We start from the raw sequence: 17,712 nt of genomic DNA, 5'->3' as shown, positions 1-17,712 counted from the left end.
AGATGTATTCGATTATTTTTTAAAAAGTTTTAGATAGTCATAATTTTAAGTTGAAAAATATCTAAACTTATTGGATGTTTTTCTTGATTTTAAAGGGGAAGGGGTGAACTTTTTAAAAAATTTGATCTATAGAGGATCTATAGAGTTGCTACATTAAGAAATTGCTTTAGGGGCTTAGATTATATCTTCGGGTAAAAAAAAAGAAATAAAACACATTATTATAAAAAACAATGACTTCTCACATGGAAAAAAATATACATAGTCCAACTAAAATTATTGTTAATATAGAGACACAAAAAAAGTCTAATTGGAATAATTACATGTACAGTTGCTTTAACTAAAAAATTAGTTCGTTCAAATATGTAATTAATTATTCCAACTAGAAATTTATTGTGTCCCTATATTAACCATAATTTTAGTTGGACCAACTATGTATTTTTTTCTGTATTGCGACGAATCGAAGCTAAAAAAACACACATGGAAATTAGAAAACTGTTTTAGGTACTTGAATATATAACATTCTGTTAGTGTAGTAAAATTAAAGTGGCTATTTTTGTTTTCCATGAATATTATTAATCAGGACAATTAAAAAAAGAAACTTTAAAATAATGCTGCCATAATAATATATTAACGATGTTCAAATAGTATTTGTATGCACAAAGTAAATGTTGTTAGGGATTTCGATGGCGTAATGTAATAGTGATGGCAATTCCATTTTTATGTTGTAAATTCAACACCCAATTCGCATATCCTGGCACGAGTTAATCAATTTCAAATCAAAGTTCAAATAAAATCACATTTGTTTTGAACGCACATATCACACTGCCAATTTAAATGCCAAACTTATTGTTATTAAAATAAGGTGACATAGTACCTTACGTTTTTGTTGGTAAATGAAGAATATTGTAGTTTGTAGCAATGAGTGAAATACATAATACCATAATTAACATTGTTTTAGAAAAGAGCGAAGTTTCTGACGATAAAGAAAGTATAAAGTTGTTTTATTTGGACCAAATAAATACAAAAAATAGGAAGACATCTATCTTTTTATTACTATCCTTTACCCTAGTCTGTCGGTACTCGGTATGTCGTAAAACAAAAGTTAGAAACAATTTCTGGATGTTATTGCACACCGAAAACGGCATAAAGTTGTACAGTACATTTGATTAAGCCGTTATTGATGACCATTAACGTAGGAAGAGGGAAAAAAAAGTACTGTGAATGGTCAACTAATAGGCGTGCAGAGCACACCATAAAGCTAGTGACCTAAATAAATATGCCTTTTTATGCAACATCACGGGCAAACATAGTTTCGATAATTTCGCTAAATCTTTGTGATGGCGTTTCCATTAACAGTAATGTCAATGGTTAAAATAATCGTCTGAGGTATGCAACTGTAAATAAAATATTACAGTTGCTATATTTGTAGACAATGAGAACTGCTGGAGTTTGAATGCTTTTTACTAAGTTATTGAAAAGAATAACAATTATTGTTGTTGTTATTATTATATTATATACGAATAGACGTAGGATAATAAATATTATTAAAATCTCTGAGATTGTAATAATATAGCCGAGATGGTACTTTTTTAAATGTGATTTTATTGTGAATATTCTAGAAACACCATATTATTTAAATTGCAATTGTCATCACATGTCTGTTTATCTTATATCTACAATTAATCCCCACTTATATTGTGGTAACTATAAATTGTCAAACGTATTTAATTAAAAATTATATTGTAGGTGTTTGAATTATTTACTATAAGTCGAGTCTCAACCAGTGCTGATTGGGGATTTAAATATGATTTTAACCAAATTGTATTATATATATCATTAAAATGTCTTTGTCGTTCAGTTTTATACACCTGAAAGTTGCCTATTATTAAATACGACCTATATTATAATACAGAGTAATATGGTGTAGGAAAGGTGACGTTACACTCAGTTCAGATAGACGACGTTAACTTATGAAGGTTTTCAAAGCGAATTGTATAAAATTTTAAATCCGCCTACGCTTGTGCTGATGTATACACAGCTGTGATTCTGGGTAATAAAACGTTTGAATACGGTCTCAGAAGAATCCGGTACCAAAACGCCGGGCCAGCCGACCGTTTAATAGTATAATTTCATGCTCTCTGCAATAATATATGCATATATACTCTCTGGATTGTAAAACAAAATTATTTTGGAGTTTGCCAATTATTCGTAAACGTATTAACAACAAAACAAGTACCATTTATATTTATATTTCTCATAGCCATTTTGTGTAAAACGCTATTGTTAAATAAAGTAATTATTTAAAACAGTCGTAGGCGATTAAGTTTTAATTAAAATTATTAAGAAATATGTTCTTTGATTATGTTATTTCAGCGAAGGAAAAAGTGTATTTTTTTAACACACGTGTTGACTTTTGTAGTTATAAAAATAAATATTACAAGTATTAACTACTTTATTTAGTTACAAAAATAAAAATTACGTTTGCAACGAGTTCATATAAATGATGTGTTCTTTATGTTTCCAAATAATTTTTTCATTTACTATCATTTTTATTAACTTATTCATTAATCATCAGAATTCTTTTAAAACATTCTAATTTATATCAATACATAATATGAAAGGTCATAAAACTACAAATATTTATATGTACTGTGTACTTTCTAATTATTTCATTTTTTTTTATTTAACAAAAAAAATGTATATAAACTTTTAGTTTTAGAAACAGTTTTTTTATAAAATTAGTAGAAAGACAAGTTTCTTAAAGTGGTATATTGTTGAATGAGGGAAAAAAGGAAAATGTATATTCTTCATATTACTACGTCTTATGTACTGCGTCTAAACTTGTGATACTTATATTACCAATTTTTTACATTATATTATGACATCAAACCTGTAGTACAAAACTATAGTACTGTTTACAATGCTCAATTTAATTAACAATATTGGGGATGGAGCATATTGAGAGGAGGAGGTCATAATTACATCTGGAAGTGATAAAATCACGTTTTGATAAACGCTACGATGTGAATCTGTAATAGTAGAAATACAAACATCGATTAAAGCATTGCACCCAATGCTAGAAAATGACAATAATATGTTTGAAAATGTGTTTTTAATAGTAGGTTGGATACGATTAGGGCTGATCGTCTGACTGTAATAATATACTGCTGTTGTTACACATTTATCGTAATTAACAACATGATCAAAATTAGTTGATTGTTGATTTCATCTCACATAGCAACCTAGAAATTGATTACGGTAAAAGTGAATTTCCCTCTTTTATTGGGTATTCCTTAAAAAACAAAATTTAAGTACAGATTTTTAAGGATACTTTATATTATGTTAAGGCTCCATTCTAGATCTACTTTTCGTCTAATTTTCACACCTTAAGCTATAAAACTTTACCTAAGAAAAAGAAACAAAGAAAAAGTCTCCATCCCCTCTACGGGAAAGGGCTTATGATATTTTTTAGGTTTGCCAACGTTTATCGGTAGTATTATGTCTCAACAATATTACGAGCAAATTTGAGTTTTTAAAAAAATAATGAGTTATAAAGAACAATATTTTTAAGTTTGGTTAAATTTTTTCGGTGTTTTCATGATCTTAAGGAGAAGAAGTGAACTTTTAAAATTGTTGGCTACAAGCTTAAAATGTGTATAGCTATGTATGTGAACAATACATGAATAATTAACGTATTAACAGTATTCATCGATATTTGTAATTTATCGAATTAATAATGTACGACAAGACGTTAAGAGTTATTATCCCTTTACCCCGATTTCATCAGTAGATAAAATTTTAATAAATTATTGTTGGATAGTTTCCAATAATTATATTAATGTTTATCTATAATTGGAATTCAAAATATTCATTAGATGAAATAACCTATTGCTAACGGAAATTAGTCTAAATACTAAATAGAGTAATCGACCGATAGTAATTAAAAACGCTATTAGAATTCAAATTAGCATTACACTGTTTTATTATAAAATGTACATTGGGTTAGAAAAAAAGGCTGAGCATGCAAATATTCTTGAATGAGTTTATTTAATGTGCAATTTTAAAATTGCATCGTAACGACACTTCTTTGTTTTGGTACATATATTTTTCAAAAGTGACTTTTTTCATATATTTATTTAGCAAATGTTGTTTCGAGAATTTACATTGTAGTTTTAACAACAGAATATTTTTTACAGTCTGGAGTATATAAAAAATATATGAACTTTGATCAAGTGGTTGCGTTAGTAAAGTGCTGGTTCATGAAATTTCTAGGAACCAAAATCATGAATTATTTATAGAGTTTAGAGTGACTTTAGAGATACAGAGAATAATATAAATGTTTAAAAAAGACTAACCTCAACCATCGTTTAATTATTACAAACGCCTATCGATCTAGACATTTCAGAGAAGGGGAAATAATGCAATCAACAGTCCCTCTCATTTCTTCTGAATGTATATAAAAACTATATAAAAGTATTGCAAAAAAGTTTGATTTAAGTACAATATTTTGTTAAATTAAAGAAAATATAAAATAACAATGTCTAGTATGTTATTCTAAATAGTCAAAATAGATAACTATGTATTAATAAAAGGTACTTAATTGGTTTGTATAAGCTTTTTTTACAGTTATTTTCTAGAATTTTATTGCGAACATAAATTACAATTTGTTTTTAAAATGGTCTGCTCTATAGATGTGTCAGTTGCTTTGGAATTTGGTTTTAGTTATTCATTGTACTGCAATATTAAAAATAAACATACATGCATTGTTTTTTATGCTACGCTGTCATATTTTAAGGATAAATTAATACCTATTATTTATTAAATAAATATTTAGTTGGCTTACGACACATATTAGGTCTAGCTTAAGTTTATAAAATATTATTTTATGGAGGTTTGTATTTGATACATCTGTATAATTACTAGCGATAGTAACTAAATTAGATAGCAATTATTCACCTTTTAGGACATCAAATAGGTGAGGTACATGTGGTCAAATTAATAGTGAATAAAAAAATATGATCGAATCGTAAGATAGAGTGTTACTATGGTAGAATATAATTAAATCAACATAATATTTTCATATTTTAAGAGAAGGTATTATATTGGTGATGTGTTTTTATTTTGCTTTCTAATAGAAAACGCTTCCCTGAAAATTAGTTTGTTCGGTTGTCTAAAATAACTAACTAAAATTTAGGATTGGGTTTCATTTTGTCGAAAGTGCTTTATTTTTCTCGCGATCAACTGAACCTAGAAGTTGAAATAGCACAATTGTTTTGGTTAGTTCAACTCGAAATGTGATAACAATTTCTGATCTTTAGATAAAAAATTGTAGAAGTTTAACTTTTCATAATTTGTTTGTAGGTATAGGGTTTTTTAAAAATATTTGAAGAGGGAAAGTGTCAAACGTTCCAAGTGCCAAAGTATAAAAATTGTACTTTATAATTTTATTTGTATTTTATTCATTACCGGAAACAATTTTGTAAATTTTTCTAGTAAAGAATAATTATTTATAAAAAAAACAATCATATTTAAAACTCAAAAATATGTTTAAGTGTTTCCGGTAATGAACAAAATACAAATCAAATTATAAAGTTCAATTTTTATACTTTGGCACTTGGAACGTTTGACACTTTCACCCTTCATTTATCTGTAATGAACTGTAATTATATATATATATATAAATGAATTCTTGTCTGTTTCTTTGTTTGTCCTTTAGCATTAGTACACCATTCATCCGATCGCCATGAAACTTTGGGAAGGTGTTGAGTACACTCCCGTGAACCTAACTGGCATAGTACTTTTTGAAAATTCCACCACTAAGGGTGGCCTCAACGTTGTACTTTAAATACGAAATGTAAATAAATTAAATGTTTGTGACCATGGTAACCCAAAATAAACACTTGGTTTGTACTTTGTAACCATGTTAACCACGGTACTCGAGGAAATGGTAGATGATGATTAAAGGAAAAAGCCGATTCTATGTACCACGATTCTGGGCAAGTTTTTAACTGTTGGAACGGGATCTGGGACCGGGACTGGGACCATTAAGTAAGAGGAAGACATAACAACCGAAAAAAGTGTCACAAAAACGCTGTTACGCTGTTGTCTAATAAGAGATAGGAGATTAGAGATTAGAGATGAGGGATGGGGATGAAGGTGGGGATGGGGGTGGGAATGGGGAATGGGAAATATTTTACTTAGCCCTGGCAGACTAAATCTCGGGAAACGCCGGGTCCGGACAGCTTGTTTTTAATAAAAATTAGAAAAAAAACTTACACGCTACAATGGTCTTAACACTTATTATCATTAAAGTCAAAAATACAAAATATCGTGTACGGAGCTGTCTAAAATAATATGTTGGCTGAAATACGGATACCACATATTTTAGGGTCAACCCTTTTACTGACTTGTACAATACGGCGGCTATAGCGTATTATGCATGTGCAACTAAGTTTGTGCATGTATAGGACATAGTTACTGGATGATGAACCGAGGTAAATATATATTCGTTGTTTTGAAGTATAACAACGGACCTATATCTCGTAAATGAGCGCCAGAGGGGAGACGGGTTAACTTAAAACTTTATTATTACTACTAGTTTTCATTACCTACTTTAAGAAGTTGGTCTTCGGTTAACTATATTTAAGATACACGAAGGACGCTAAAAAAAAAGAAAAGCCTCATCGGGGAACTTTACCTTCAAAAAATATAATATGACTGTATTACAAACCGCAGCAATTTGTGGTTAACCGACCTTAAATCAGTTAAGTTTAATCCTAAAGCGAAGTTGTTTATTGCCATCATCACTGTCACGTTTTAGGCGCTTTTAGTTTTTCAACTTATTTTTTGGTAACTGTGAAGACAAGTGCACACACAAACATAGTCGAACATAATACTCGTATACACACATGCGCACTGCAGAAGAGTGTCTACATGCGCTAGACGAGAGAAAAAATTATAAACTTTTTCGACCACAAGTAATCTTTTTCCGTCAAAAACCACTTTAATAGTTTGTCTTTTCTTTCTCTCTTATTCTATTTAATTTTCTAACTGCGCTTTCGTTATGTGTCACCGGAAGCACCAAAAGCTTTATATTGCTTGCTTCCGAATTTTAAAACAAATACACATTATGGAAACTGACTTTCTCATGAGATATTGAATCAACAAAGCTATGATTAAACATTTTTTAAATAATTTTTTTAACTGGCTGTAATAAATAATAAAAAGTATGAATAGGAAAAAAAAGCGATGAAAGATTTAAATAAGAAAGTAAATTATTATCTCTCCATGCACTAAAATTATTCTATAGTAAATAGTTCACCGTAGGTGCAAAATTGAATCCTCACTGTGTAACATATTATTAGACTGTACCACCGATATTAGATTATGACACAAATCATCACTTATTACTATAATCATTTAAAATTAAAACAATTACATTTACTTGTTAGTTAGTTATAATTATAATATTACAGTGTCAGGAGACCGAGCTGTGCAATTTATAAAAAATATTCTAACCAATACACAAAAATAAAAATTAACAAATAAAAATGTAATATTTATTAGTAGTTCAAAAATAAACAATTAAAAAGCACTTTTTTCAAACAAGAGTTTTTATCTTTTCATCCTCTAAGACGACGTTGCACTGCCTATTTCTAAATAGTAAAGTATAGGCAATTTTTCACATAACCTTACTTTAGGGCTTGAACTATAGTGTATAATAATTATTATTACAGTAATGAGGATTCTTTATTGATTGCTATTTTTTTTTATCAGACTATCACAGTAATTTCTATAAGATTAATTACAATTTTTTCCCATCAAAACTTTAAAGTAGATAAACCAAATTTTCATTATTCACAAAGAAGAACTTTATCTATGTCGTAGCGTTTTTATTTTTTGACATCTATATTTAACATTTTTTTTATAAAGAAATTAAAAAAAGAAAAACAAGAATGCATAATTTTGATTGTGTTAAAAACTAAAAACGCTACAACGTAGATACAATTCTTCTCTATCCATTGTAAAAATTGTATATGATGTAGTGATCCCATAACAATAGCTCCAAAACATATACTACCTCGTAAAGTACAGTAGGAAGGTAAATTATCTACTTTGTAGATTTGTTTATTACTCAAAAAAAAACTGTAAAAGTTAGATTCGATTCACTGGTAATAAAATAGTGGACAATAGTTAAGTACATATGATAGCTTCAATAGAATTGAACAACTACATACTGTTGCTTAAGGGTTAGGTTTATAGTAATATGTAAATTACGTAAAAAAATACTTTCTACGCATTTGCTTTGTTGTTGTTGCAAACAAATATTGACGTCGACAGAACAAGGAATAAATACATAAATGCTAGTAAGACCTAGTAAACAAGTACACAAGTTGCGTAGTTAATAACATTAGTAATAATTAAATATCTTACACGTGCCACGGACATTTCAACGGTTACTGTAAATACCACCCTCACATACTTGTCCCCCGCAAAACCATTTTTCGCGTATAAATTACGGATACCTAGCACATAATTTCTGCGCATATAACATATTTTATAAGTTGCAAATTTTTGGGGAGCTGAGTAGTTTTAGTACAGGGTTTACCTTTTTTTAAAGGTTAAGATTAAGAGTTTATACATACATATTTATATATTATAAATAATATATAATATAACTAGACACTAAACTATGGACAATCTAATTTTTGAAAAGCACATAATATTATCTTTGTTGTAAACAATTTTATCAAAAAAAAAAATATGTCAATACATTAACGTTATTTTTGTTCACAGGTAAATATGTACTAAAGCCTCTTATTTCTCATTCTTAAGTAGTTTGAGGAGTAGGAATTTATTTATTTTTAAAAGAATCTGTCTCGATTATAAAATAATAATAATATAATAATTATGTAAAAATTACTAGCTATTAATGTAATAATTCTATATCCATGTGAAAATGTTCTTGCCAAGTAAATAATTACAAAATTGAGTAATAATTTCAGTTTACTTAACTTGCTCAACATAAACAATATGATAGCAAAATTATTTTATAGTGCTAAGAGAATATTTTTTTTGACTAAGTCTTTTTTTACGGAACAAAGTGGAGGGTTTTTGTGATATATGTATTATAAAATTGATGGTTTATTTATTTCATCGGTCACCCAGTCGCGGGACCATCGAAAGCGCAGGGCTCTGTACGCACACCGTCTTCAAGCTGGCCCTGCACTACATAATTACCCAGTTTTTTATTTTTTTGTAAACAATCATCGGCGAATAACAATTAATATTACTTATTATAATTTTACACGCGACATGATTTTGTTGTAACCAACTGCGATTCATGATTTGAGCCCGAAATTTGCCTTTAAAATTTGTTCAATATTAAATGTTTAGTTTGGAGAGATATTTTGGTCGTGTACGTAAAATGTACAGTTACAGAAGAATTAAGCTTTGAGTACAATACTATTTGAATCGCAAATGAGGTTGAAAGTAAGAACAGGTGTAAATGGTTCTCAGATTGTGAATATAAGCGCATTCAAGTTGGTTAAAATAATATATACGTCGAACCGAAAAAAAACCCTGGCTATATCCTAAATAAAAAGTTGCTGTTGATACATAACGTAAAACAAACAGATGTCATAAGGGCATTTGTATAACTTTACAGAAACTACGTTTGCAAATTTATAACGCCATAACGTTTGATGGATTTCATTAGTTTTAAAAGGCCTTAAGTAACAACAATTTATAATTTTAGTTTCCGACATAGAGTTATATATTGCTATCCATATCTAAATTTATCATAAATATATACTTATAACACCTGTGCACTATGCCATCGAAACGTACTATAGTAATATATCGTAATATAGTAAAAACATATAAATACTTTCTCAGATTTGCATCGAAGCTAAAACTAATTTTATTACTCATTCTCGATTCTAACTCGTTTCGAAGCAATTCACACATCGAAATATATCATAATTTGGTTTGTAGGCGTTTTCAGATTTTTTCTAGTCACTAGTGTATATACGAGAATTTAATAAATCATATCCGCATAAGGGCACAGGGGAAAAACGGTAGTAGTCACATTATGAACATTTTGGAGTATAGCAAAAACAAAGCTCGTGTATTCTTCTCCCTCTTACATAAGAACAAAAAAAATCACGTTAAATGCTATTCTAATAAAACATATATTTATTTAAGCAATCTATTGACATAAATAAAAAAATTAATGGCACAAATTGAAAAAACACAATTTGAAAAAAAAATTGTATAATGTGACTACCGTTCTTCCATTGTGCCCTTCGTTTACAAAGTCATAATTTTAATCGTAACATTATTTCATTAAAATCAATTTGTAGATATTAATTTTTAACATTTCATTTTCTGTTCAAGACACCAATCATATTTTAATTTATTGTCATTGATCTATTCCTTATAAACTAAAAATCAAGTACCAATTTTGTTTACTCCTGAACACTAGATAAACCAAGATTTCTGGAAGTAACTCCATAACATTTTCGCTTTACAGCTCAAAATCATCTCTCATCGTATTTTGACGGTTTACTCTAGTTTATGTTACTATAATATAACCATCTGTATTAATAAGTAATTGTGTTGACTATCAAAACCATGTTAGCATGTATTTAATAAATATTTATTAAGTACGGTATTATTCGATTATTCGTCGACTACTACAAAAATAAAAAATAATATAATCCCCACTCGTTTATTAACTCAGTCTACTGGCCGGATGGCGGAACACAAGTTGTGCTAGGGGTTAGGTTTCTGCATCGTACAATTTCCGCTATTTTTAAATATTAATGAACTGAACCACTTGGACATTCCTAGATTACAAGATACAAAGCAACATTTTGCCGAAATGTATTTTAAATAATTTAAACGGAATTGGCTTAATCCTACACATATGCAAATTTAACCGATCGGCAAATCCGTGTACATTTTCCTATATTACAAGAGTACTGTCCCAAAATAATACAAGGTTTACCCGGCTTATTTCTGTTGTGTTTTTGGAATTCTCAATTGGTTTAACAAACACAGTACGATAAAGACTACAATATTGACTTAATGAATCGAGTTTTATGTATAATAATATAGTAGGTAGTTTAATATTACAATAGTATAAACTGGGGAAATCATTTTAATATTATTATACAAGAAATATAATATGAACGAATATATGAGGTATACATAAATGTTTATCATAATTGTTTTACCTACTGAGAATTATCTGTTTAATGACGTCGTTAAAACACAAAATTACATGTAGAGCTGATATTATTTATTAAATGACCCCGCTACCCACTTGTAATATATCAGCAAAAAATGGTTTTGCTGGGGACAAGAATGCGAAGGCGGTATTTACCGTACACATTTTTTACAATGGATAGAGAAGACTTTATCTACAGAGTAGCGTTTTTACTTTTTTGATAACATAAGCGCAATCAAAATTATTCATTCGAGAAGATTTATTTGTTTTCCAATTTTTTATTTCTTTAAAAACAAATATTTATTATAGATATCAAAAAATTAAAACGCTAATTTTGGTTAATCTACTTTTAAGTTTTGATGGGAAAAAAATTGTAATTAATCTTATAGAAATGACTATGATAATCTGACAAAAAAAATGGCAATCAATTAAGTATCCTCATTATTGTATTAATATGTACACATTATAGTTCAAACTCTAAATTAAGATTTTTCGAAAAATTGCCTATACTTTACTCCTTAGAAGCGGCCAATTAACGCGTCGCTACTAATACGTCTCGCATTGAAAACTATAAAGCATATTTTATAAGTACATCTTGTATTCACCTTGTATAACCGTTAAAATGTACAATAATTTAAGAATTTGAGTCCACTAACCAAAAGTGAACACTTACAGATTATATATCTGGGATTTTCTGAACATTATTTTTTTTTATAAATGTTAGTCCACGTCATTTGCTTACGTTCGATATAGATGAAAGTAAATATAAGTACAAGACACAAGTTATAAAATTATACCTATTATTATCATTAAGTTTAAATATTATCGAAACAACAATCCTAGTTGGTTTATATTGTATGGTTTATATCGATATACGATGGTCTAACAATAGGATTTTATAAGCGGTACCGTTTTTCTGAATTTGGGAGGGAGGTAAAAATATACCTACCTACTACTTAGAGGTCGTATGTTCAACATTTTAATGCTCTACTTAGTCTACAACCTCAACGTTATTGGTTAAAAAAACGTTTTGATTTTATAAAGTAATTTCAAGATATAGTATTATGTCAACCGTGTTATTCACTCTTTCTGTATAAGAGATAATATTGGTATGGTTCAGTTGTAAGTGCATTTAAGTAATGTTATCACGTTCTCTGGTATACGAGGTACAAGGAATAAGACAGAAAAAGCATAATAAAAATATAAAAAATGGAAAATGGCCAAGAGTTGAGCTGCGAATGCAATAAATAATGTGCTTAAGTAAAAAAGAAATAATAGAGGTCGGATAAGGTAACGTGCATATAGATGGAGAAAAGTATATTATTTTATTTGATATATAAATATAATATTATATGTGTATATTTTGTAGTTCTTAATAGCTCTAGCCTTCCAATATTTTATTATTATTTTATGAACTAACGTAACAGAAACTGTATTATAGAATATAAAGACAAGCGAATTTTTAAAACATAAATTTTAAATTCTTAAAAAGATCTTTATTGTTGTACATTATTATAACAAATAAAATTGACTTTAATATGCTATTATATGGTTATTTAAATGGTTTTTTTATTTTTGGGCAGAAATAATATTGAAATGTAAACCCTTTTTCCCTAGGGGTAAATTTTTTTTTGTTGGCAAATTTGGGTAATCATTCTGGGTTACCTCGTCCAATGGCAGAGTCTGATGTGCAAGAACATCTGAGTACAAATATAACTACCGATGTATTAAAACGATCTGATCAATTAACATACAATCTATATGAAATTAAGATCACCTGTAATCTATGTATTGCAATTGATACCCTGCTCAAAATTTATATGAAAGTCGGGGAAATGTAAACTTATTATATTTCACCGATACTTAACACACAAATCATTACTGTACTTGCTCTTCGCCAAACATTACATAATTATTTAAACCAATTTAATTCGCTATCGTTGTAATCTGCTAGAAAATACTGTGCAAAACGTTAAAAGTTTTAACAAAGGTATTTGATATCGTGGTGCGTTTTATGTAATTATGTTCTAGTAAATTTTGCCTGATGTGACATTATGTGCGACTGTAATTCAATCTAAATAAATTAGCATACATTGAAGACCAAAATGATGACGAGTGTGGCAGTGAACAAACAACATTTAACACGCTAGAATAACTCAATTCAACTGTCTGCGCTATACTACACTTATAATAATAATAATAGAAACCACGTTGCTGAAAACGTAATCGACGCGTGAACATTTTTCGAGGGAAAAAATGTGCATGTGACAAGTCCACCAAACACCAAGAAAAAAAGCTGAATTCCATAGAAATACATAGTTGAATTCTTTGCACATAAAAAAACATGTATTCGTTATTAATACTGTTATAGAAATTTGCTAAAACGTTTTTAGAACCACGCCATGGCATACAGTTCCATCTTTACCCTAAGACCACGTGGGATACGATCCCAGAGCCCCCGGCCTGATGGGGCCTCCGATATGGTTTTCTTAAAGGACCTTCAAACTCTGTGTGCTCAGGGACCCCAGCATAGCCTAAGATGGCTCTGATGGCATGGTTATAACTGCCATGGCAGTGGATACAATCAACGAATTTGATGATTACCCTTTATTATTACTCGCTTAGAGAGCCTATACGTATAATAAGAGAGCAGTCAACTTGCTAATGGGTTCTGATTGATTGATGTGTACATTGTTTGTTACAGGGGGCGCAATTTTTGTTCCAATTTTCTTTTTTTACATTGAGTAGAACAAATATGGCAACCCATTAAGATCGATTGGCCACTCTCTGATTATAAAGGGTCTCTTTATTCGTTTATAAATTATGAAAATTAAAGAGGTAACAAAGCTGTCAGTTATATTATAATAATATAGACAACTATAATAATAATATTATCTAAATATCGACTTGTTAAAACTTTGTTAACTTCCAATGAATATAAAGGATACACGATGATATTATCTAACGCATGACGTGGGTGTATAATATTATAGAAACAAGGTATTTCGGAGAAAACTTACTACTTGATTACAATGTAGATAAGTATCAGATTGTTTTGCTTGTTGGCCGTTCGCGGAATAGTTAATGGACGAAAAGGACGGTTGATTTATTAACGGCACTCTCAAAGCTGTTATAGACACATATAACGTAATCATATTTACCAGGATTACACGCGGTCGTTAATTAGCATTAACTTAATGCGAATTAAGTTAATTCGGGATTATTGTGCACATATTTATTATTATTCTTTCTTTTTAAATGCCCATTAGTTGAATGCGAAATAATTATTTAATTCGATTGCTCAAATTTAATTAATTCTAACTTCCGGATTAAAAAATTGCACGTTACCCAATTAACGTTAATACGAAACAACGACTACGTATAATTGTGACAATCATATTAAAAGCTAGATAATATTATTATTATAATATTATTATTTGTGGTCTGTTAACAGACATCAGTCATCTTTTATGATTTTATTTTTGTGTAATAAATTATATACATCCATTGTGATATACGTGCATAATGTGGTTAGATAATCTAATAATAATTCCTATAACAATATTTTTTTCAATCTTTTTATAATTATTTTGTTATTATAAGTTAATGTTAAGTTATTGATTTGACGTCAATCGCGGTTCCATATTATTTACCGTGTAAGTCGTTCGAGTTCGTGGTTCTTAATGTTTTAGTTTAGCTACCAGCTATTGTACCGATACTAATGGATAATAATGAAAAGTGTTGTAAATATTTTTTAAGTAGGAATGCAATTTATTTTTTAAGTATCTGATTTGTTCAATAAACACATGCATAGTCAGGCGTATTGATATTTCATATGTATATAGATATTGCATACAAATGAACCTTCTATATAGAAATAATGTATACGGTATGCAGTGCCGTGACGAATATGGGATTATAAAGAGGCAATTTTAATTTTAATATAACAAGGCAATTACCTATGAAACGACCGTCCGTGTAATACTAAATATTATATATTGTACGTATTTTCATAACACTTGCACTTATTTACACACAATTATAATAATCAGTGACTTGTAATGTATTCGTCAGAGTATATTCTAAAGCAATGCCGTGCGTTGTTACGATGATGAAATAATTTTAAGCTGTTGAAAATATGTCAAATTCATCTTGTTAAAATTTTAAAGTAATAAATTTATTTTTCATTATTCAGTAAATTTGACTCATTTATTGGACAGTCCCACCTCATTTGCACTCTAGGAAGAATGTATGGATTGATCAGATTAAATGCGTTATTACCAGGAATCTTTATGATAGACCCAAGTTTTCGTTAAACCTGAGAACTTAAAAAAAACTTGCTGTTAAATAAAAACAAATTATTTTATAAGTAATACATTGAAAACGTAATACATATAATCTATTATTATTCAATCAAAATTTAGGTGACACAATCTTTTTAAATAATCTGCAATGGTAATAAAAATAGGAATACCAAAAACATTTGAATAGAAACGAATAATGTAGTTATTAACGTTTATTTTTAAAGTAATAATGAAAAGGGAAGTTTTTTAACAACACACCATATCTTATTTCTTAGTAGGTATGTTTCGAAATTCAAAGAACTAAAAAAAGAACATAAAAAATAAGATATAATCTACACATTTTGGTGAACTGGTTTTTTATAAGTTACTGCGTTCCAAAAAAGAACATGCCGGGTGGCGACCGGTTTACGTTCGGTGGTGCGCACCTCCCGCCAAGCGACTCCTACCCCGACGTGCTACAAAACCTGTATGTTCTCTTTTGAAAATAAAACGATTCCCATTTGAACATGTGAACGGCAAAAAAAAAATAGTAGTTCAAAATGTATGTAAAAAAGAAACTATAAATTAATGTTTTCTACTAAAGTTATTACCTTGTACACATTTAACTATAAAACATAGTTAAGTGTAAAACTAACGATAAATATCAATGTTTTTTTTTACTTTACAGCATCGATTCAATAGTAAAATAAATCACTTACTTATGTAATTGTACTTAGGTACAAAACGAATTAGTTTGCAAGAAACAATATTTAACAATAAATTATGGTGCATGCGAAATTTACAACACCTTCCAGCTCCACATTAAAGCTAAAATATGTAAAAAAAGTTGTTTATTACGATGCCTATTGGCTACATTATATTATAATATTATACATTTCGCAATCGTCAATTCTAAATGGTTAGTAGATTATTCTCAACTCTACAAGTTCCCATTTGAAAAAAAATTATGTTGTAGTGATTTTTATTGTCAACCCCAAGAAAATTCAATAATAGATCATAAACATATTTAAAGACAGTTAAATTATTTATATTTAATTCATATTACCATCTAAAGGTTCGAAGCGAAACGTTTATTCGAAAGTGATTTAATCACTTTGGGGTTTATTAAAATTCCGAGGACACGTGACCCGTGACCCGAGGACCCCGTGTTGACTTTTTTGATCTGTAATGGGTGTTTGCAAATTGGCAATTTTTCCGGACATTGACAGTATTAATAGTTTATAATTTGGGTTTGGTACAAGTATTGTATGGGTAATAGTTATGTGTAAAATAAGTTTCGCATTAACCAACGAGTAACAGCTATAATGCACGCAGCCCGTGTGCAATGCTTACAAATAAGTTTGTTCACCTTAGCTTTGTAAGCGCTAAGCCCTATGGGTATATGCCTATTGGCTATTAGTACACCAACATGGCATAATAATACAAATAATCACTATATACTATTGAATAGCGTGATAATTATAGAACGTAACAAAATGAGCTGGTAAAATATTTGGGAAAAATCAACTATAGTTATCATTTAAAGATAAATAATATTATTATTCACATAATAATAATGTATAGTATGTTAGTTTCGTCACACCTGGTTAAATAATAATTTCCATAGAAACTTAGTTTAGTATAATATTCCACACGTTAGTCTTTGCACGTATTAGAAGCCACATATCCAAATTATAGCTTCTTGAGGCCATATCAATTGTAATTTAATACATGGAATAATATATCGTTATAAACTTTTAAATGATATTCTTGTAAACATATGAATAATCCTAATTAGAACACCTAAGAGCTAATCCATTTACATTTCACACCATAGAGTTTTTATTAAATTTTGTTGACTGACGGTATTTTATTTCACACATTAGATCCTTATAAGTTATAACTTATGCAAAATGATTTAATTGAATTATTTGATATAATTAATTTAAGTTATTTACAGTGCAATATTCTTGTGAAAATAATTTCAAAATTATAAACAATAAATTAACCACGCGATCGAGTAAAGCCAAACCGTCCGTTCCTGATATGTGGCGTAAAGTTCACAGGACCGATCTTAATTAAAACGAGCCTAATACAATAAAGGCGCAAGCGGTAAAGGGATACATTTGTACATTTGTATGTTAATTTCAATCGGTCATACGCAGGATCGATTATAAATAAAATAAATGTGGACCG

The sequence above is a fragment of the Adelges cooleyi genome, unplaced genomic scaffold (assembly GCF_023614345.1).
Source record: "Adelges cooleyi isolate 19-005CV unplaced genomic scaffold, UGA_ACOO_1.1 ACOO_flye_CR_arks_rails_tigmint_CR_PRNA_30, whole genome shotgun sequence".
NCBI lineage: Eukaryota > Metazoa > Arthropoda > Insecta > Hemiptera > Adelgidae > Adelges > Adelges cooleyi.
Note: the sequence above shows the minus strand (reverse complement) of the source record.